This window comes from Anolis carolinensis, chromosome 5 (genome assembly GCF_035594765.1).
Source record: "Anolis carolinensis isolate JA03-04 chromosome 5, rAnoCar3.1.pri, whole genome shotgun sequence".
Lineage (NCBI taxonomy): Eukaryota > Metazoa > Chordata > Lepidosauria > Squamata > Dactyloidae > Anolis > Anolis carolinensis.
In genome coordinates this window covers 192,587,291-192,611,039 of record NC_085845.1, presented here as the reverse complement: position 1 = coordinate 192,611,039, position 23,749 = coordinate 192,587,291, and the positions used below count along the sequence as shown (strand labels likewise).

Here is a 23,749-nt window from a genome sequence, read left to right as displayed (position 1 = left end):
TACAGCGCAGAGATGACGTGTCTAACCAGGGAAAGCGCAGGGCAGGAGGGTGTGGGCTTTCTTTTTTAAGCCTTCAAAGGAAATGAGTAAGAATTCTCCTCCGCTCCTGCCGAGACTGCAGAGTAGACACAGGGAAATCCTACCCTGCTGCCAACATAACCCTTCCATCATCCTCATCAAAGATTCCTGAGTTTTGGATGGTTCATTTTGTTGGCAATGCAGTCTGGAGGGTTCTGGGAGCTGTAGTCCAAAAAAAAGCAACTTTCCAAAATCTATATGCTTTGCTTTCCCTTTGTTTTGGAATGTGGGTTGGCTATAATAGGCATGGGCAAACTTTGGCCCTCCAGGCATTTTGGACTTCAACTCCCACAATTCCTGGCTTCAGGCCCCTTCCTTTTCCCCCTCAACCGCTTAAGCGGTTGAGGGGGAAAAGGAAAGGGCCTGAAGCCAGGAATTGTGGGAGTTGAAGTCCAAAATGCCTGGAGAGCCAAAGTTTGCCCATGCCTGGGCTATAAGGTTGCCAAACCTTTTTTTTCTGTCAAGCATCCTATGCAGAATATATCCATTATATACCACTATGAATCTCTGTTTTTTATTTCTTTTATTCTTTTTTATTACTTGTATCATTTATTCATTTATACAGAGGCTAGATGGCCATCTGTCGAGAGTGCTCTGACTGTGTATCTTTGCATAGCAGAATGGATTTGGACTGGATTTGGTTGGTTTGGTCTCTCCCAACTCTGTAATTCTATTACTTTAATGGGACACCTAGGCTAAAATCACAGAAATCAAACCAGAAACAGATTTTAAAATGCTAAAAACAAACATTAAAAAAGTGTTGCATTGGATTCAAACCAGAAACAGATTTTAAAAACAAATGTAAACAAAACGTTGCATTGGATTCAAAGCACTTTCACTCTCATCCACTCAGACAGGGCATTTTACTTCCCAAGAATCATATTTTGTACACATAATTAGACCTAAAAGATACACATTTTACAACATTGTTTTATTATTTGCTAAACGGCTGGCATATAAAGAAAATTCAATTGATGTAACCACTGCGGTAATTTTCTATCCCTGCCAATGTAATATATTGGATTTTATAAAGAAATCCATGGGTGTTTGGTTTGGTTTTGGATATCACATATTCTGATCATCAGTAGGCTGTTCCTGAGTGTTGGGATAAGGCGACTTAAAGGCAAGTAATTTCCTTAAATCAATTTTGTGTGGCTTTTCCTTTTTTATGATCTGAATGCAGATTTTGCAGTATCTTAATAGGCAGTTCATTACAGCAAAACAGATATTTCTTTTGTCGAAAAATTTCAAAAATTACCATAAGAATAATTTTAAATATCCACTATAATTTCATCAGAAAATTTCTCTATTTTACAAAATTAGTCAATAGATTTAGTTCCATCGTTTTTTCTTGAATACTGTATATACTCGAGTATAAGCCTAGTTTTTCAGCCCTTTTTTAGGGCTGAAAAAGCTCCCCTTGGCTTATACTCGAGTGAGGGTCCTGGCTGGCTTATATTCGGGTCGGTTTATACTCAAGTATATGGGTAATCAGAGTTGGACAGTCTTATCTTATTAAAGTCTTATTATCATAAATTACAATTTTATGTAAACATTCAAAAACATTTTACCTATTGATGTCTCAAATAATGTAATTTTATTAGTATCTATATTTATTTTTATTTTTGAAATTTGCCAGTAACTGCTGCATTTCCCACCCTCGTCTTATACTAGAGTCAATAGATTTTCCCAGTTTTGTGGTAAAATTAGGTGCCTTGTCTTATATTCAGGTCGGCTTATACTCGAGTATATACGGTAATTCCATCCCTAGGATTAACATACTGGATGTATTAAATGTGTTGCATTAGTAGTTTATACCATGGTCATGGAGCCCCTGGTAGCACAATGGGTTAAACCCCTGTGCCGGTAGGACTGCTGACCGAAAAGTTGGCGGTTCAAATCTGGTGAGTGGGGTGAGTTCCCATCTATCAGCTCTAGCTTCCCATGCGGGGACATGAGAGAAGCTTCCCATAGGATGGTAAAACATCTGACTGTCCCCTGGGCAACGTCCTAGCAGACAGCCAATTCTCTCACACCAGAAGTGACTAGCAGTTTCTCAAGTCGCTCCTGGCATGGAAAAAACAAACAGTCCCATGGTCATCATATTTGCTTTTCAAATAATAATGAAAGCAAATGAATTAGTGGCCATTTTTTGAAATATTTAAACTACAGTAGAGTCTCACTTATCCAACATAAACGGGCCAGCAGAACATTGGATAAGCGAATATGTTGGATAATAAGGAGGGATTAAGGAAAAGCCTATTAAACATAAAATTAGGTTATGATTTTACAAATTAAGCACCAAAACATCATGTTATACAACAAATTTGACAGAAAAAGTAGTTCAATACACAGTAATTGACTACAAAAATGCGTTGGATAATCCAAAACGTTGAATAAGTGGGACTCTACTGTATTTTGAAATATGGATGGTTTTGATATCCTGATAACCTGCACCAAAAATTGCAGTCCTGATGACAATCAGTTTGGGGCTGTAGGTCCACCGCTTGCAACAATGTCCTGCTAGCATGATTCTGTCAATATTAGGGATTATAAGAGAACATTACAGATGGCTGAGTTAGTCTGCAGTCTGAGCCTCGAACCCAAATGATTATGGTAAGAGATGCCCAACTAGTTTGAGCAATGAACCAGGTGGTGGTGTCAGGGATGGCAAATATCTCTGGAAAGGATTCAAAACTACACCAAACTGATTTAATAATGTTCTTCCCCATGGCATCAATGAAAAGGATAGAATCATAGAATCATACAGTTGGAAGAGATCGCATGAGCCCTCTAGTCCAATCCCCTGCCATGCAGGAAAAGCACAAACAACACCCAACAGATGCCCATCCAGCCACTGATTAAAAGCCTCCAAAGAAGGAGCCTCCACCTGACTCCAAGGCAGAGGGTTCCACTGTTGAACAGGTCTTATGGTCAGGAAGTTCTTCCTAATGGTCAGATAGAATCAAATGGAGATCTCTCCATTTCTCTGTCTAATCTTTCCTGCCTAACCACAGCAAACCAGAAGGACTCAGGAACTGTAGTAGATCTGAAGGCTACTTCTATGCCCCTGGATTCTCCAGAACCAAAGAGACTACTGAAAAACAAAACAAAAAACCCAAAGTAGTTGGAATTCGACTTCTGGTTCTCAAAAGTGATTCAACAGTACATGGAGACCATGTGAACTATTTAAAATTTAAGATGATGATGATAATGATGATGATGATGATATGTTGGGACTAGAGCATACATTTGATCTCCTTTTTGGGGCCAGAAAAATGTTGGTCTGAAGATTTCGGTGGTGCTGACATCCAGAAAAACATCCTTAAGTGCCACATGCTTATAGTGTAGTGGTCACTTTGGCCACACAATCTCATCACCACTACCAAATTGCTCTGCCCATGATTTCTGCCCCCTCTCCAGAAATATTTTATCTTTTCTCCTTTTTTCCTACAGATATGGAGGCAGAATCACATTTGAAATACTGTTAGAGCAGATAGACTTAATACAGTGTACTTTTTTTGGATGAAATGCAATGAACAGAAGTAGGAAATGCTACGTCAGATCGCAATTGATCAAGACACTCAGAACATTTTCTAGAAAATCCAGGTCAACAGTTTTAAAAATGTCCAGCTCAGTTTGTTGTTGATGATGGACAGGAGATTCCAATTACTTGTCCTCAGCCAAAGTATCTGAAACTACATTTCTAGCATTTGCACTCATTCTAAGAGGTCGCAAATTTTAAACAAAACCAAATGTGAAAATAATATTTCTCGCATAAATAAAAACAAGGTACATTTAATCACAAGACATTTTCTCTGTGCTATATATTTCTTTCCTTTAGTTTTTGGAAAACAGATTTAAGAGGACAGGGGCTGAGGAGTTAGTTTATATCAAACAAACCCATCTTGCAACTCCTCCAACTCTCAAACCACATTCGTATGTTGGGCTCTCCCCTTTGCCGTTATCCAAGAAGGGAAAGCTAATGATATGTAAAAGAAGATAAACCTAATAACACTACCTTAACAAGCCGTACACAAGATTTAAGGTCTCAATTACATCTCGATCCCCACTGATAAGATTTCCTTAATATTCACTGTCACTTTATTTAGTCTACTGCTGTGGTTCGGAAAATGGAAGTGGGGGAAACCCCTCACTTACCAGTAAATGCTCTAACAACACTTCCTCATGTTTTTTTTTCTTGTGGAAAATAGAAAGGGGAGGAAACCCCACACTTACCAGCAAACGCTTTCACGCCACTTCGTGTTTTTCTTGCAGAGACCAAGGCTGCAATGCCTTAACAATGAATTCCCGTACCTCTTTCTCTCTCCCCCACAGTTTAGCCAGCCTACTTTGAACAGATGAGAACAAGACACATTGTCCCTGAACGCAAGGAAATCAGCTGTACGCTCAGTAATTATCAGTGAATATTACTAATCCCAATAGAGGAAAGGGACCGTGTATATAAAAAGTCAAGCCAAAGTAGGAGAATAAGCCATAAGAGAGAGGAAAAAGAAAGAAAGAAAGAAAGAAAGAAAGAAAGAAAGAAAGAAAGAAAGAAAGAAAGAAAGAAAGAAAGAAAGAAATCTAATTACAAATTAAAGCAGAAGGCGTGATTCTAGTGAAGTATATTTATCGTGTTAATGTATCATTTGTCTTCCGGGCAAGTTACTAAAGGTCATTTGTTCTTTGTGGCAAGTGTTGAAAATAGTTTATGTTGAGGGTCTAACTTAAAGGAACAATGTCAGAACCCTCGGGCCCATGATGACCTTTCGACGAAGAGGAAGAGCTCTAAATCTCATACTGAAGCAAGTGGTGATGTTTGCAAATCCCTTCTCTCCATTCCCCCCCCCCCAACCCCCCTTCCCCATTTCAACTCACCCGTTCAGTATTAAACACTTTATGACAAGGAAATGGACTGCAGTGTTAATACACTTCACTCCACACTCCTAAATCTTTATTTCTCGTTGCTTTGCTACTGCCAGACATCCATGGTAAGAGATCTAACTTTCATCTGTTCTCTCTAAAGTCTTAAAAAGAGGGTGGTCCACAGAGATAGACTTCCCCACTGATCCAGATTCCAGTTTCCCAAATATGTCGAAACATCCCCATATATTTTTCACTTCAGAATATAGGTCATAGATCCACTCAGTATCTTCATACATGTTTACTCAAATGAAAAACAAAGTTGTTCAGTGTAGTCTCTTCACCAGATACTCAAAATCCATTTTCATTGGGTCCCCATCTACACTATCATATAATGCAATTTGAAACTATGGTCAATATATAATTCATATAATGCAGCTTTAACTGCACTGGATGGTACTATATGAGTCTACACTGGCAGTTTTAAACTGTATTATATGACTGTGTAGTTGTGGCCTGAGACTTAACTGCTTAGTAAGCATAAGTTTATTTCTAGTCCAAGTCAGGTTTGCAGGCATTCAGTGACAGATTTCCACTTTAGACACGCAAACTGGGCTGTGGTGGAGGCTGGTTAGCAGCCAGCTGCAATAAATCACTCTGACCAAGAGGTCATGAGTTCGAGGCCAGCCCATGTGGGGGTGAGCAACCAACAATTAAAATAAAAAATAGCTCCTGCTTGTTGTTGACCTAAGCAACCTGAAAGATAGTTGCAACTATCAAGTAGGAAATTTAAGTACCACTTATATGTGGTACTAATTTACGACACCATAAAAATCAACCAACCACCATTGGAATGAGGAAGTTGCCGTAGCAGTGGATGATGAAGCAGCTCCTCCCCCTGTGGTCAGAATCAAGCATATCCTCAGGAAGCTGGAAGCTTTAAATTGCCTCTGCGTCTGTCTCTGTCTCTGTTCTATGTTTATATGGCATTGACTACAAAAATGGCTTGGATAATCCAGAAGCTTGGATAAGCGAGGCTTGGATAAGTGAGACTCTATTGTATATGATTACGCTTAACGAGAGAAGGTTCCTTCTTGGGTGCTGTTTCAACACTCGGAAACTCCCTCCCCAAAGAATTAACCTCATTCCTCAAACCCAGGCCCCCTTGAAAGGAAGAAAGGAAGAAAGGAAAAGATCCCAGGAACAGAAAGGGGAGTCTTGTAAGTTCCCCATTGCCGCCAGTTGGCCGAATCTTCCCAGATCTTTTGGCAACCTAGCCAAAAACAGATTTTTCTATTAGCTGATTTTTGCGAGGCTCCCAAAAACTGATCTGGGTACCCAACAAAATTCGGATACCAAAAATGGATCACCCTCCAGATGAATTGCACAAGCCTAATGGTGCCCCTGGTGGCACAGTGTGTTAAAGCACTAAGGTGCTGAACTTGCAGACCAAAAGGTCCCAGGTTCAAATCCCAGGAGCGGAATGAGCACCCGCTGTTAGCCCCAGCTCCTGCCAACCTAGCAGTTCGAAAACATGCCAATGTGAGTAGATTAATAGGTACCGCTCCGGCAGGAAGGTAACGGCGCTCCATGCAGTCATGCTAGCCACATGACCTTGGAGGTGTCTATGGACAAGGCCGGCTCTTCGGCTTAGAAATGGAGATGAGCACCAACCTCCAGAGTCGGACACGACTGGACTTAACGTCAGGGGAAACCTTTACCTTTACCTAATGGTTATACCTATTTAATGTATTTCTGTTTGATAGACTTTATATAGCGGTATGCTGTAAGCTACCTTGGGTCCACGTTGTGGAGAAAGGCGGGGTAGAAATACCCTAAATAATACATACATAAATAAATATTTGCTACTGTGTTTCCCCGAAAATAAGACAGTGTTTTATATTATTTTTTTCTCCCAAAGATGCAGTAGGTCTTATTTTCAGGGGATGTCTTATTTTTCCATGAAGAAGAATTCACATATATTGTTGAACAAAAAAATGAACATTTATTTTGTACTGCACAGTAGTTGTCATCACAAACCAACATAACTAAACCAGACAAACTGTAACTCCTGTCAAGAATTTCTTGTTACTACCATTATTTCCATATACAACTGGTTTGTACATTTACCAATCCTGCATGATACGGAGTTTTGTTTGGCGGGCGCCGGGCATGCTTCCAAACAAAAACTTTGCTAGGTCTTACTTTCAGGGGAGGCCTTATATTTAGCAATTTAGCAAAACCTCTACTAGGTCTTCTTTTTTGGGGATGTCTTATTTTCGGGGAAACAGGGTAGACAATACAGACATTTTATAAATATTTTATAAATAAATAAATAGTAACTTTGTAAAATTACAGGATTTCAAATAAGTTATTGCCCCTTCCCTTTTTTAGTTCTTCTCCAAGCTAAATAGGCATATGGTTGCATCCTTCCAACTGTCCCAATCTGTCTGGATCAATCCCAATTAACTCTCCTATTTCCTACTTTTTCAGATGCTTTCAAAATGTCTCACTTGTTCTCTCTTTCTCCTGATTTGCCCCATTCTCATCAGCATACTTCAGGGGCTGCAAACTTAGTTCAATGTGCAAAGGTAGGGTTCAGCTAACTCAACAGATGGGAGGAGAGAGCAAAAGGTGGTGTCTTGCCATTCCCATTAGACTTAGGCAAAAGCAACCTACTGCAGTCTCTCCGACATTGTGTGTCCTTCTTCACCAATAATTTTTGCATTCCTGGCTTAGTTGTCACTTGTGAAATGTTGAGAGACTATGGGATTGCAATCTAAATAAATAAATAAATTGCTGGTGACTAATAGCCACACTAATTTCTAATGAACCCAAAAGTGTTAGGCACAAGAAAAGGCTGCTGCAGCAAACACCTTTGCAAGGCAGACATTGTTCTTTTGCTTTCGCTGTAATTTGACAACACTACACTCTTTTTGCAAGCTGATGTGACACGTTTTAGGTATCAGCAGAGGAAAAAACAGCAATATGACAAGGCAATGAGATGGCTTGCAGCTCTTTAAGTTAGTTAAGTTTCAAATAATCCTACATCAGGCATCTATTCACTCTACCTGTATCCCTACTTTCCTCCAAGAAGCATTAAGCAAAAATATGGAGAGCCACCTCATTTGATCACCACCAGTGTTTTTCTCACAATTCGATCTAGAAGAATTCACAGGTGCAAATCATGAACGATTTCACAGGTGGAAACTGGGACACATCAGAGCAACATCAGAGTAAGATCAAGGTGGCAAAAGTTTATAATGAAGAAGAACATGTATGCTAGGTGAGGCTGAGCAACAGTTTGCTTTTTCTTGAACCTACAAGAAGAGCGAGCAATATTATGTCCTTTCCTCTTCCTTCCCCATTTAATTGAATGCAGACTTTTGCTCCTTGAATTCAGTTTGCAGCAATTGAAAAGATCTGGGAATAAAGAGGGTTTTTTTGTGTCAGGAGTGACTTGAGAAACTGCAAGTCGCTTCTGGTGTGAGAGAATTGGCTGTCTGCAAGGACATTGCCCAGGGAATGCCTGGATGTTTGATGTTTTACCAGGTTGAAGGATCTGGACATGTTCAATTTGGTGGAGAAAAGATTGAGGGGTGACATGACTATTCTTTCTAAATACTTCAAGGACTGTCTGACAGAGAAACGTACAGGCCTATTCTTTGATGCCCAAGAGGGTATGTTTTAATAGAAGCTAGATCTTCATGGAGCACGGGATTGGACATGATGGTCCATGAGGCCCTTCCAACTCCTACTGCACCAGTCCCAGCATGGGATGGGGAGAAGATATGTCTCTTAATCTTCATTCCACAGAGCTTTCAACTTCCACAACATAAAAGCAAAGGCACTACACAATTGTGAGATACCAAAATCCTTTCTAGATTTTGGTGTTCTGAATTACAAAGGGACATTTCAAAGCTGGGATTGGTGCATAGGGGTTGGAAGGGGCTTGATAGACCATCATGTCCGACCCTGTGCTCCATGCTGGGACTGGTGCATTAGGAGTTGGAAGGGCCTCATGGACCATCATGTCCAATCCTGTGCTCCATGCAGGATCGCCAGGTGAAGCATTCCAGGCAGATAGCTGGCCAATCTCTTTTGAAGTTATTCAGAGGAGACCATCATTACCATTCTAGGCAATTGGTTCCATTGCCAAACAGCTCTTAAGGTTAAGGAGTTCCTTCTAATATTCAATGAAGATCTAGCTTCTATTAAAACATACCCTCTTGGGCATCAAAGAACAGGCCTGTACGTTTCTCTGTCAGACAGTCCTTGAAGTATTTAGAAAGAATAGTCATGTCACCCCTCAATCTTTTCTCCACCAAATTGAACATGTCCAGATCCTTCAACCTTTTCTCTTATGTTCTGTTCTCCAAGCTAGATGAACAATACTAGATGATATCTGAAGAGCTTTGGGAGAATGACATGTTTGCACCACAGCTCCCAGAATCGCCCCCCCCCCCAAAGATGTCTAGTGGTAGTGCGGCTTGGGTAATTTTGGGAGTTATAGTTCAAACTTTCCCAAACTTTGATTATAAGACAGCTTCTGATGAAGAAAGGGAATACAGTCTGAAAAGTATGTTCAATACACTTCATGGGTTCAATCGAGGAGAAAATAGCCTTGATTGAAATAATTGAAATTAAATGAAATGAAATGTTTGCCAGCATGAAAAGAAAGCCAAGGCCCAGATCTCTGACAGAAACATAAAAGCAGCATTTTCCCTGTGCCTTTCATAATGGTTTTTCTATTGAGCTTCAGACTGACCTTTCCCAACACTGAAGGATATTGCCTTTCAGCAACCCTCATGTCTCCGCTCTTGGCTATTATTCCCTCTCCCATTGTTAACAGTTGTTAGTCACAGTTGTTCTAAATGTGCACTCTGGCCCAATGTGTCTAGAAGACAGGTGGTAAAAAGTTGAGGCAGAGTTTATTTAGTGCTTTTGCTTTCTTTGCCGAGACCCATCATTTCAACAAATCTACACAGATTAATGACTCGACAGAAACCACAATGAAGGACAATGCAAATACAAAAGATCACTTGCAATAAATATTATGTTCCTGTGTCATAACTTAATAAAAATCAGATTACCGCAATATGGCATTTAAGGTTTTGACAAATACTTGGAAAACTTCAGTGAGTATGAAATGTAGCAAGCTAAATCATCTCCTGAGTTCGTTTTTTGGAGCCTATCACTACTATCTTTGACCATCTGCTTTAGTCTATAACACAGTTCCATGTGAAGTTTAAAGTTCTGGTTTCTTCTTCCACATGCTTTGGGAACAGAATATTTCAAGGCTTGGCACATTTACACAAAGAAAATTGAATGCTCATTGTGTTCATTATAGGAAGCCTTGCTTCTCATACTTTTTTCCTAGCAAAAAAACTTACATCGAACTAATTCCCAAGATGGACTTCCATTGTGCTTAGAAACGATAGGGAACCACCTAAGAGCCCAGATTAGTTGGCTGGCAGAAGCCCTGAATGGCCTGTTCCTGTTAAGCCCCCAAACCAGTCTAGTTCCCTGTTTATCCTGAGGCAAAAGCCCTGACTGACCAGCCACCTGAAGCCTCAACTAACCGGTCACCAGGAGCCTTGATTGGTCACCCTCACAGGGACCCTGACTGACTGGCCCGCCCAGGAGCCCCAACTAACTGGCCACCAGGAGCCCTGAATGGCCTGTTCCTGTTGAGCCCCAGACCAGTCTAGTTCCTTGCTTATCCAGAGGCAGAAGCCCTGACTGACCAGCCATCAGAAGCCCTGACTGACCAGCCACCAAGACCCTGACAGACCGGCCACCAAGAGCCCTGGCTGGCTGGCCACTAGGAACCCGGACTAACTGGCCACCAGGAGCCCTAAATAGCCAGTTCCTGTCAAGCCTCCTTGCTTATCCAGAGGCAGAAGCCCTGACCAATCGGCCACCAGAAACCCTGACTGACTGGCCACCAGGAGCCCTGAATGGCCTGCTCCTGTCGAGCCCCAGACCAGTCTAGTTCCTTGCTTATCCAAAGGCAGAAGTCCTGACCGGCCAGCCATCAGAAGCCCTGACTGACCAGCCACCAAGAGCCCTGACAGACCGGCCACCAAAAGCCCTGGCTGGCTGGCCACTACGAACCCAGACTAACTGGCCACCAGGAGCCCTAAATGGCCAGTTCCTGTCAAGCCTCCCTGCTTATCCAAAGGCAGAAGCCCTGACCAATCGACCACCAGAAACCCTGACTGACTGGCCACCAGGAGCCCTGAATGGCCTGTTCCTGTCAAACCCACAGACCAATCTACTTCCCTGCTTATCCAGAGGCAGAAGCCCTGACTGACTGCCCACCAGGAGCCCCAAATGACTGGCTACCAGAAGCCCCAACTGGCTGGCCACCAGGAACCCTGACTAACTGGCCAGCAGGAGCCCTGACTAGCTTGTGCCTGTCAAGCCCCCAGACCAGTCTAGTTCCCTGCTTATCCAGAGGCATACTAAATGCTGCTTCCGATTGTTAGAACTAATATATAGCCTCATGAGAGATATATAGGGGAGAGAAGCTGAAGCAACACTAGTTTTTAGTTCTATCTTAATTCATGTGGGAGGTGCCATGCAAACTGAGCTCAAGGCAAGTGGGGATGCTATTTCCAGCTGCTACTGTCCTTTTCCTTCCCAACAGCATTTCCCAAGGGAATATGAAAACAGGTAAGAATCAAAGGTAGATAGCAAGTTACGACTACTTCCTCTTTACTGCAAGTGAAAACTTCTGTGAAGACAGTTTGCAAAAATAGCATGTGTTCTCACACTGCAGCCGTATTGTGCAACTTTGGATCTAGGTTAAAGAATATTCCTCTCACTCTAGAAAAAGGATATACATCCACACTGGGGGAAAACACCATGTTTACTACTCAAATATTCCTCAATGCCTTTTAGGGCTGTGGGGGACCTTTTCACTCTGGTTTCAGCTCTCATGAACCATTTTATACCTAAAAGATACTCCTTTTTACAACAGGGAGGGATGGGAAGTGGTATTCTGCATCCACTATTTGGTAAACTAGATCCCAAGAAGATAGGACAAGAAGCTGGGCCAAGGGCTAAAAAAAAGTGTGAAATTCCTATGAAACAGCATTACATTGCTCAGTCGTGCAATTTGGATGCTGGATTTGTCTTCTACACTTCAGATCTTGCATTGTGCACATGTTGAACTAAATGTTCCCTGAGAGATAGAAATAGAGAGCTACAGATATATAGATATATAACTAGGGGGAAATTGGTCCTCTGATAACATTTTTCATGGCTCAATGTAGTGATTTGAGCATTTGACTAAGTACACTTCCACACAGCCATATAATTCAGAATATCAAGGCAGTTAATCCACAATATCTATTTTGAACTGTGGATTTTATACAGCTGTGTGGAAGGGGTCTAGGACTCTAGAGGTCAGTATTCAATTGCCCACTTTGGGTGTGGAAACCCACTGGATGACCTTACCCCGTGGCACAGTGGGTTAAACCCTTGTGCCGACAGGACTGCTGACTGAAAGGTCGGTGGTTCAAATCAGGAGAGTGGGGTGAGCTCCCTTCTGTCAGCTTCAGTTTCTCATGTCGGCACATGAGAGAATCTTCCCACAGGATGGTAAAATATCCAGGCATCCCCTGAGCAACGTCCTCGCAGACGGCCAATTCTCTCATACCAGAAGCGACTTGCAGTTTCTCAAGTAACTCTTGAGAAAAAAAAACCTTACCAAATCACACTTTTTCAATCCCAGAACCCCTGATGATTGATATGCCTTAAGGTTGCCATAAGTCTGAAACTATTTGAAGACATAAACAATAGCAATTAATTATAACTTAATGCACAACCAAAGTTATGTAAACATATGGTGAAAAATTCACCTGACGGAATCATACAAAAGGCAGAGAAAGAAAGACCCCAAACCTGAAGAGAGCTTCTTCTTTTTAGTTGTATGCAACATGCTTAGCTGTCCACATGATTGCAAGTAATGCTGTAGTAAAACATCATCACTCTCAAGACCAAGAGGTTCAATGTAGGCTTCTTAGCAATAGTCATTAGCATTACATAGACCTTTGTAATGTCCATGCCATTCACACCCACACATACCACGACACTGAAAGGTAGGCCACTGTTATTGTCTCTGAGTAATTGTGAGTAAATGGGACTAGTTTATGGTATAGGTTCAAACGAGAGCCTTATTAATGTCTAACACGTTCACTAAAGGACGCTAATAAGAGGGCCAGTATGTCAATATCATAAACTTCCCTCTCCAACAAATAGAAAAAAATTAATGAGGCCCTACAAAAAGAAAACAAAAACTTGTTTTTACATATCTCCCCCAAAACCTTCTGTGTTGCAACCACACAACAAGAAGTTTTCATGACTCAATTTTTTTACTTTCATTCTGCAGGCAAGTTAAATGGAATCATGTTAATTCTTCCCTGCACTTGTCCATCTCATGTTGTATGCTATTTCCATAGAGACTCCACACTGCTAAATTGCAAACCACTGTTTCTGGGGAGAAGGTTGCTACAGTTTTTCTTGTGTTGCCCAGTTTAGGCTGAATCTACACTGCCATATAACCCAGTATCTGATCCTAGATTATCTGCTTTGAACTGGATAATATCAGTCTAATCCGGTTCAAAGTAGATAAGCTGGGATCAGAAACTGTATTATATGACAGTGTAGATCCAGCCCTACAAGGGAGAAAATCCTGCTGTTTGCTTAAAAATCATTGTTTCATTCATGCTTATCTCTCCTAACTATGATTTCTGGGGAAGAAGTAACAACAGTTCACCTTATTCCATACAGTTATTTATGGTGAAGAGAAGCATGGTAACATCCCACTTATACTTCACATCTCTAGTATGTTGCATGTTTACACATCTTGTAACTGGCTCTGCATGATCAGCTTTCAGAACCACTGGTGCAGAGAGCCTGGTTGCAGCTGGAGGGTGCATAAACATGAGCATGCAAACAAACCAAGCCTTGCAATGAAGCACATCAAGTTTAACTTGTTAAACAGGCTGAGCCATTTTTTAATCTTGGGTGTCCAAGTGACTTGATGCAGAGGGCAGCTCCGACAGTTCTGCAGCTGCAAATATGATGATTTGGTTTCTCTACTCCAACACCTCCTTTCACACTGTATTTCCAATTCTCTGTAGGATAAAACAAAGATCTGAAGTGCTGGAGCCCATGTCTATACAACTTGCAAACCAGCTAATCTCATGTCCTCCTCACATCATCTTCTAGCCATGCATGGCTACCCACTAGAGCTTCAGTCAACTTTCTGGTTTTGCCACCTGTCCAGGACTATAAAAACTATTCTAAAGATCAGGTGGGTGATCCCTTTGTTTTGTAGATATCAAAGACATCAATCCCAATTCAAGCAATACTTGTAATACCCTGTTTCCCCTAAAATAAGACATCCCCAGAAAATAAGACCTAGTAGAGGTTTTGCTGAATTACTAAATATAAGACCTCCCCTGAAAGTAAGACCTAGCAAAGCTTTTGTTTGGAAGCATGCCCGCTGAACAGAACACTAGAGCATGAAAGGATCGGTAAATGTACATACCATAGATTGTTGTACATAGAAATAATGGTAGTAACAAGAAATTTTTGATAGGATTCAGTTTGTCTGTTTATGCTGGTTTGTGATGACAACTACTGTACAGTACATAATAAATGTTCAATTTTTTTGTTCAACAATAAATGTGAATTCTTCTTCATGGAAAAATAAGACATCCCCTGAAAATAAGACCTAGCGCATCTTTGGGAGCAAAAATTAATATAAGACACTGTCTTATTTTCAGGGAAACACGGCAGAAAATTATTCATTGCCTTGAGGTTACTAAAACACTATTGTGCTAAGTTCAGCATTTTAACTAAGGGAGGTGAGGACACTTTCCCATACAAGTAAGAACTCTGTCCCCCATGAACATTTGAAACATTAGCTTGGCATTCCTGCCATGGCTTTCCCAATACTGAAGGAATTCCTGGTCTCTGCCGTTTCTGCACTGTCAAAGGAGGTTCCTACTAGATATAAAGAAATTAGTCTCTACTGAAGTTAATGCCATTCATGGCTGTGAATATAAGAAAAGGAGGGGGGCACATTTGGTGTAAATAACATTCTCATTCTGTCCCAGCCTATCCAGGATCTATCCCCATCTTCTCCACCAGTTCTGGCTTCACTCCCTCCACGGCTCTACCTAAGTCCAGCTCTACTAGGGTTGTCAGATGCCCCTTTTTATAAGGGATGACTCTTATTTGAGGACAAGAAAACCTATCCCTGATGGAACAGATAGGTATCTCTTATTATAGGGCAGTCAACCTCATTTTCATTCAGACCCACATCAGACTTACAGTTGCCTTCAAAAAGTTGTTGGAGTCATGGATGGAGAATCCATGGATAGAGGGCCAACTATAATTGCTTTACATCGTGGTTGGTTCTCTTTAGTTTTTACCCAGTTTAGGTCCCTATGTATTATTGATCATCAACTTCCATTATAAACCTTTGGACTGGGGATAATGGGAAATGTAACCCAAAAGTTGTAGTTAAATAGTTGGCACTGTTTGGGAAAACATATGCATTAAAATGTGTATGGCATGTCACAAGATGAAAACACACCTTCATATTTGCAATTTTTATTTTTGTGTCCGGAGCAACTTGAGAAACTGCAAGTCGCTTCCGGTGTGAGAGAATTGGCCATCTACAAGGACGTTACCCAGGGGATGCCCAGATGTTTTTACCATCCTGTGAGCGACTTCTCTCATGTCCCCACATGGGGAGCTGGAGCTGATAGAGAGAGCTCATCCGTGCTCTCCCCAGGTTGGATTTGAACTGGCAACCTTCAAATCAGCAACCTAACCTTCAAGTCAGCAGTCCTGCTGGCACAAGGGCTTATCCCACTGCGCCACCGGGGGCTTTGCAACCCTAGCGATCGAGATGTAGGGCTCTAAAGGGTTTTGAAAATGAGGCAACCCTCACAGTTAAGATATGGGTTATAAGGGCCTAAATACATTGAAGACACCAGAATTCATCTGATCTTGGTAGCTAAGAGGGATTAGGACCAGGAGGGCAGACCATCAAGAAATACCAAATCCTGGAAGCTAACTTTAAAAGAAGGCAATTGTCAAACTATCTCTAAGCTTACCTAAGAAAAGTCTATAAAACTGTGTTAATTATAGTTTTTGAGTCCCACTATTGGGAGAAATGGAATACACTAGAGTCTCACTTATCCAACACTCGCTTATCCAAGGTTCTGGATTATCCAATGCAATTTTGTAGTCAATGTTTTCAATACATCATGATATTTTGGTGCTAAATTCGTAAATACAGTAATTACTGTAATTACTGCCTATTGAACTGCTTTTTCTGTCAAATTTGTTGTATAACATGATGTTTTGGTGCTTAATTTGTAAAATCATAACCTAATTTGATGTTTAATAGGCTTTTCTTTAATCTCTCCTTATTATCCAACATTTTCACTTATCCAACGATAAGCCGGCCCGTTTATGTTGGATAAGTGAGACTCTACTGTAATAATATGTGACCCTGTGGGTTCCCATGGCTGAGTAGGGAATTAAACCTTGGTCAGAGTCCTAGTCAAAGCTCAAAGAACTTCACCATACTGGCTTTTAATACTGCAATAGTAAAAACAGACAAAAAGTTAAAAAAGAATAAATGTATTCAATCGAAACCAATTCATTGGCTAACCATCTAACAAACACGCGGTTTCTATCCAAAGCAACAAAAAGTCTAGTAGCCCCTTAAAGACTAATATATTTATTATGAAACAAGCATTCATCGACCAAGTCAACCCGATCAGATCCAAGTTGTAATTGTTAGAAGAAGCAAAACAAAATTTCCCACAGTTCTGATCATGATAGTAATTACATAATGCCTGAACTGGGACAGGCTAGACTGAATCTGGAGGAGCTGAGGGAGAGGCAAAACAAAGCCACCACTATGGAAAACCTTGAGAGGACAAAGAGCAGGCACCATAGAAACAGAGGAGAGGGTGGCGGGGAAAAAAGAAACCGACAAGATGAAAGCAATCGATACACAAGGACTGATATGATAGAAACTCAACAAGATATGAGTGGAAGTTTTGTAAGCGCCAAGTGTTCTCATAACAGACAAAAGGCTGTGCGCATAGAGCCACAGGAACCCACACACTCTGCTCTTGCAGCTTGGATTTTTCCCCTGTGATGTTTTCCGTATTCTGACCAGGGAGGATGATACGATGGCTGAGAGTCAGCAGGAAGTATCTCCCTCCCTCTTTCTCCCTTTCCATTCTTCTCTCCCCAGTTTTTTTTCCAGCCCTTTAAAAATAATTCTGAACAGCAATACCAGAAAAATACACTTGGTAACTTTAAGCAAGTCACACTCTCTCAGCTTTGGAGGAAGGCAGCCCCATAATAGGGTTGTTGTAGGGTCACAATAAGTCATAAACAACTTGCACACAACAATACAATTACCAACACTGGAGGGCAAAATTTGTCCCTAGTAATTCTTAGCAGCTTCCCACCCAAATTCTAACAAGTTCAGTTCTAACAAGTTCTGAAGTTAAAGGAATTCAGGTGTGTTCAGGGCAGTTTAGTAGTATTGTACCCTGATCCACTTAGACCAAGTGGCAATGCTTATGTTTACAAGTCCCCAGATGAGAAACATATAGTATATGACAAAAATACAGCTCTAAGAACAACTCTCCTGGGTCAATTCTCATCCAGGTATAGCAACATGTATCCTTCCAGAACTGGTTTTAGACCATTTTCAAAGAATGCTTTTATATCTGTTATGTACATTGTTTCAGAGGCCACAATGGACAAAGATGTTAACAAATTTCTGCACAGAAAATTTATGCCCATTTTCCTATTTATTTATTTATTTATTTATTTATTTATTTGCAGTATTTATATTCCGCCCTTCTCACCCCGAAGGGGACTCAGGGTGGATCACATTACACATATAGGCAAACATTCAATGCCTTTTAACATAGAACAAAGACAAACAAACATAGGCTCCGAGCGGGGCTCGAACTCATGACCTCCTGGTCAGAGTGATTCATTGCAATTAATTGCACTGGCTTGCTCTCCCTCCTGCGCCACAGCCCTATAATTTTTTGAAAGCATGTTCCCTTGACACATATACTTTTTGTACACTGCTTCCCCTAACGCATACATTTTTGTACACAAACTCTCCTCAATTCTGATATAGAGGTCTATCTACAATACACTCTCAGTTAACCCATGAGGATTGGTAGGCAACTGATGTAGTTTCTGGCTGCTTGAGAGTTACTATTAAGAATAGGCCTGACCAATACTGTATCTCAGGCTATACCATACTGTAAACTCTTTATTGACTTGATATTATCTCTCATGACAATATGAGGGATAACAGCATTCAAAGACTGTGTCTTAGTTCAAGAATTACCCATGAGGTTGGTTCATACTAAAAAGCAAAACACATTTTCCTTCTATCCCTTCCTACACTTTTTCTTTTCTTTTCTTTCTTGCCAGGGTGGGAAGAGCTATGTAATACAAAGCTGCAGAATAATAATATCTCTTGAGAAACAAAAAGACACTTAAAACACCCAAACATGTTTGCACACTTTCTGATGCTGAATCTGATAGAACAGGTACAAAAACTGCCCTGAGCCGTTATGAGTTATTTACAGTGACATTGTATGAGATTTGTGCAAAGTGTAAATTCTAAAAGTTTTAATGAATGCTAATCACATTTCCAACGGCACACTTGCAGCTCGACCATATGCTTTGCCTTTTACACCTGTGCGTTTCTTCCGCAGCTGGTTCCCTCTTCAAACTGTTTTACCTTCCTAAAGTGGTACAAGTATTAATACTGGGGAAACAAGACTGCTGCATCTTTGACAGGCATTCCCCACAGTTTATGTACTGTATGTTATTACCCGGGCTTTGGGAATAAGTGTGAATGAATGCAATGGAGAGATGCTGAGTTATGGTTGAAGCCAAGCACTGCTACTGCTTTTCAAACATTTCAAAACTGATATTAAATTGGGAGGAGAGCAGAGCTTTCGGGTTATGGTGGCCCTTTCTGATTGAGGAGTTAACCATCTACCTAAATCATAATTCATAGAATGATTGTAAAATCATGGCTTTTATTAACAAAAACCTTAACATGTAAAGTGATGCAATCCATATTGAAAAGCTATGGGTTGGTGATCTTGATCTTTGAGGGGGTTTTGATGGCACCGAAACATTTGGGGAATGGCTTCAACCCTAAAATATTCAGGTTTGGGTCAAAAATAGACCCCAAGTGACATTTTGACTCTTAAACATTGTTCTACCAGAAAAATCCTTTGGTCATCTGCAACGTCTGGTTGCAATGCAGCATGTCAACATGGATCAGGAGTAATCCGCAGCATACGTCTAACTCTAATCACATGGGAAATGAAGAAACAAGCAAAGATGTATGCAACGGTGGAAAAATGACCAATGTGAAGAAGGTTGGAGGAGGGCAAATGTGGTCCCTGTCTTCAAGAAGGGAAAAAAGAACGACCAATTACCGTCCAGTCAGCCTCACGTCAATACCAGGCAAGATTCTGGAAAAGAAGTGGTCTGCAAACACTTAGAAACAAATGCAGTCATTGCTAATAGTCAACACAGATTTACCAAAAACAAGTCATGCCAGACTAATCTGATCTCTTTTTTCGATAGAGTTACGAGTTAGGTCGATACAGGGAACGCCGTCGATGTCGCGTAACTAGATTTCAGTAAGGCCTTCGACAAAGTCCCTCACAACCTTCTGGCAAACAAACTAGTAAAATGTGGGCTAGACAAAACTACGGTTAGGTGGATCTGTAATTGGCTAAATGAACGAACCCAAAGGGTGCTCACCAACGCGTCATCTTCATCATGGAAAGAAGTCACGAGTGGAGTGCTGCAGGGCTCCATCCTGGGCCCGGTTCTGTTCAACATCTTTATTAACGACTTAGACGAAGGGTTAGAAGGCACGATCATCAAGTTTGCAGACGACACCAAACTGGGAGGGATAGCTAACACTCCAGAAGACAGGAGCAGAATTCAAAACGATCTTGACAGACTAGCGAGATGGGCCGAAACTATCAAAATGAAGTTCAACAGGGACAAATGCAAGATACTTCACTTCGGCAGAAAAAATGGAAATCAAAGATACAGAATGGGGGACGCCTGGCTAGACAGCAGTACATGTGAAAAAGATGTTGGAGTCCTCGTGGACAACAAGTTAAACATGAGCCAGCAATGTGATGCTGCTGTCTTTAAAGGCAGTTCCACATAGAGTGCATTGCAGTAGTCTATTCTAGTTGTAACTATGGCAAGGACCACCATGGCCAAGTCAGGCTATTCGAGGTATGGTCACAGCTGGAAGATTTAGAGATCCCTAGAGAGTACATATTAATAAATCCCACATATAATAAAATCTGCAAAAGTTAAACTTGCAAATATGGATAGCTGACTGTGATGATTAATATCACTATATTCTTCATTATTATTGCAAGAATGAAGTCGACGAGGTGCTAATGTGCATGCTGTAAGAGAGAAAGCCATGAATGAGAGTTAGCTAAAGCACAATTGTGTGGATGTAAGCTCATATGTAGCTACCACTGAAAAAGACTATGGCATTAGCTTTCAGTTTTTCTTTTAAATGCTTTTATTGTCATCTGGAAACACTCTAATTGGTTTTTTCAGGCTCTTGACAAAATATTCCTCTTCCTACCTGTTCAATTCCTAGCAGATCTCTGTAATTTACAATGTTTATTTTCCAAGTTCTTTACTTCTGTTTAAACAGCTGTTCCTCGGCATACGTTGGCTTAAAACCATTAAGGAGAAGGGGGGAGGCAAATCTGAAGCTACCCATTGTGAACATTAAATAAAGCTGCTGTGGGTTTCCTAGGAATAATCACAAGCAGTGGGAAACGAGTTATTTTTATTTCTCCGAATTATCAGGCGAATAGCGCGCGCGCACAAAAAACATGTGCCCAATGCACGGTTGCACACTTAAAACATCATGATTTACATTGTTCTAAAGGCAAGAGGGAAGTGAAAAGGAGAAAAGGCAGCAATGCTAGTCCCACCAAAGCTCTGTCGTGTGGACTAAGACAAACAAAAGGCTACGCTTGCCCAGAATATTCCCCACATTGGCAAACCCACATATCCATAACAAATGATGTTCATAAAAAAAACCCACAGTACGATACAGGGAAAACTCACAATGGAAAGAGAAACACACATAAAACATGTTTGTACATTCTCTCAGCAGGTTGCAAGATACAGAACAGCTGTACAGTTAAGATTACCCTCGTGCAACCGGTTTTAAATGGTTTTCCAGGGAACCTTGGAGCTTCTCAAAAGCCTACTAGGGGTTCCTCTAGAAGAAGATGAGTAATGGAGGACAAGTTTTGTGCCTGGAACTTTGTTCACAACCACTGCACTGGAGAATTGCTGTGCAAGGGGTGTCATTGAATGTGTTCTAAATACACTTCTTTAAAGCAAAACCAAAGCCATGTGCGGGAAAAAAATCCCTGCATCCTTTGTAATACCCAAAAATTAAGTCAAGATGCAAGAGTATATCAAAAGACACACTACAGTGGAAGAAGAACCTTTCTGCCTACCTAGCAGTTTGAAAACAAAATGTGAGTAGATAAATAGGTACCGCTTAAAAACGGGGAGGTATTAAGGTACCCATAAGGAAATGATAGAAAAATGCCCGCCATTCGATCAAGGAGGAAGTTTACAAACAAAGCTCTTTGGCAGGGAGATGGAGTGACAGCAGTCCCCCACACCAGTGTGCAGAACCGTGCACAAGCCTCCAAGATGCCGAAGATGGGGGAAAGCCTATATATACCTCTATGTACAATTGTCTGACTTGTCAATGTATAAACAGCATTGAATGTTTGCCGTATATGTGTGTTCTGTGATCTGCCCTGAGTCCCCTTTGAGGTGAGAAGAGTGGAATATAAATGCTGTAAATAAATAAATAAGTAAATAAATAAATATATCCAAGGAAGGAAGTTTGTACAACACTGTCCGAGTTAATGAATAATTGTGCCTCCTGATAGTTAAGAACTGTTGGTGAACAGTAACAGCAGGGATATGGTTCCAGACTCTTTGTGGATATGCAAAATCACAGATAATTGTCAATGTATTGAAATGACTAACTTTTCCAAGAATATCATAGCACCATGCTGGAGGACCAAGAAAATACTGAGATTTTTTGTTAGCAGTGGATAAATGAAACCAAGGATCTTGATCCCACAGATATGGAAATAGTACTGTAATGTGGACATTTCTAAGGATGACATGACTCGCTAGAAAAGTAAACAATGTTTAGCAAATAGGAAGGCTTTAGGGGGGGGGGGAAGAAGCTTATACTTTAGGTGGATTGTTTCAGTCAAGGAAACCATGGCCTTTGTGTTTGCAAGTTCTGGGAAGGGCAGTTTGTAACTAGGTCAATGGTTCGCTTTAAGTCAACTTAATAGCAAAGAAGAATTGAATTTGAGGACAGTGTTCATGGGGGGGCAATTTCATCTCTGTTAATTTTTTGAAGAACACATCAACACTCCCACATTTCTTCATATTTATGATGAAAAGCCATGAGGTGTAAAACACTGAAAGGCACAAGGAATAGGAACTGACATGTTTTCCTGTCCTCTTATGAAAGGTTACAATTTTGTTACCTATAGTTGAAAGAACTAATAGGAAAAGTATCTGATTTAACTCAGGTTGGATCTACACTGCCATATAATGCAGTTTTAGAACGCAGATTAACTGCACTGAACTGGATTATATGGCTGTCTAGATCCAGCCTCATGAGTCTGCTGAGCCAAATCAATAGACTTCCTTTACATTCTACAGCCAGCTACTTCTTTATTTTCCCGTCTCTCCCCTCTTTCTAATTAATCAGGCCTTTAAATTCCATGAAAAAATTAACAGCATAAATAATGGGTGCAATGAGAAAGAAAACAAATTTAGTTATGGTCAGTTGTATCTTTGTGTCTGCAGACAATACTTTTCAATGTAAGTAGTTTGAGAAGTCGGTCCGTATGTCTTCATACATACTCCCCATCAGAACAATAAAATAAATCTTTACTGACATTTTGCTAATGAACTCACAGCCAACACCATCCGTTGAGGTGCTAATTGAGCCAAAGAATGTGTTGGGAAATGGGTGAAAATTTGTCATGGAAAATGTATCAAGAATTTGAAATTTTCCCAGAAATTGCGGACAAATGCATCACACAACAAAGGACCCATAAGAACTGACTTCAATTCTAAGTCATCTTTGCTAATAAAGAAGCAAGCTGGATCTATACAGAGTGCTGTAAGTAATCATAGCTGAGTACATTTGACGGCTGTTATCATTTCAGCTTACACTGGTGTAAATGCTTTTAACCATGTGATTGTACTTTCTAGGAGGTTGTGTTAAACACAAGTAAAGCATTGTCACCTATTGCCTAATAACACAGCCCACTCTAGGCTAGTGTAACTGGCACAGCTGTTGTTGTTGTTTGTCCATCAGGGTGACTTTGACTTTTGGTGACTATGAAAGAGGGACCTCCAAGATCCCTGGTATAGGATCTCAGTCTTTGTTCTCCACATAATAGTCTCAGTCCATTTGAAATGTCTACTCTACAATTCATCCGGGGGGGGGGGGGGGGGGAGAGAGAGAGAGAGATGAATGCAACCAGGCCTCCTTATCCACAGGTTCTGCATCCACAGTTTCATCCAATCATGGATAAAAAATATTTGGGGATGGGGGTGGGATTCCAAACAAGCAAATTTGATCTTGCATTTTTAT

General features: G+C 40.8%; 1 protein-coding gene across 3 annotated transcripts in view; it reads right to left on the bottom strand.

Moving 5' to 3' along the window:
- Positions 1-23,749, bottom strand: part of sox5 (SRY-box transcription factor 5) — an 824,881-nt gene that overhangs the window by 762,381 nt on the left and 38,751 nt on the right. The window contains exon 1 of one of the 3 annotated variants that reach the window (XM_062983192.1): positions 4,318-4,531. The exons of the other annotated variants lie outside the window; for them this stretch is intronic. The gene's annotated coding sequence lies outside the window, so the exon portion shown is untranslated. Of the gene's footprint in view, positions 1-4,317; positions 4,532-23,749 lie in introns of those variants that run through there. 3 annotated transcript variants of the gene reach the window in all.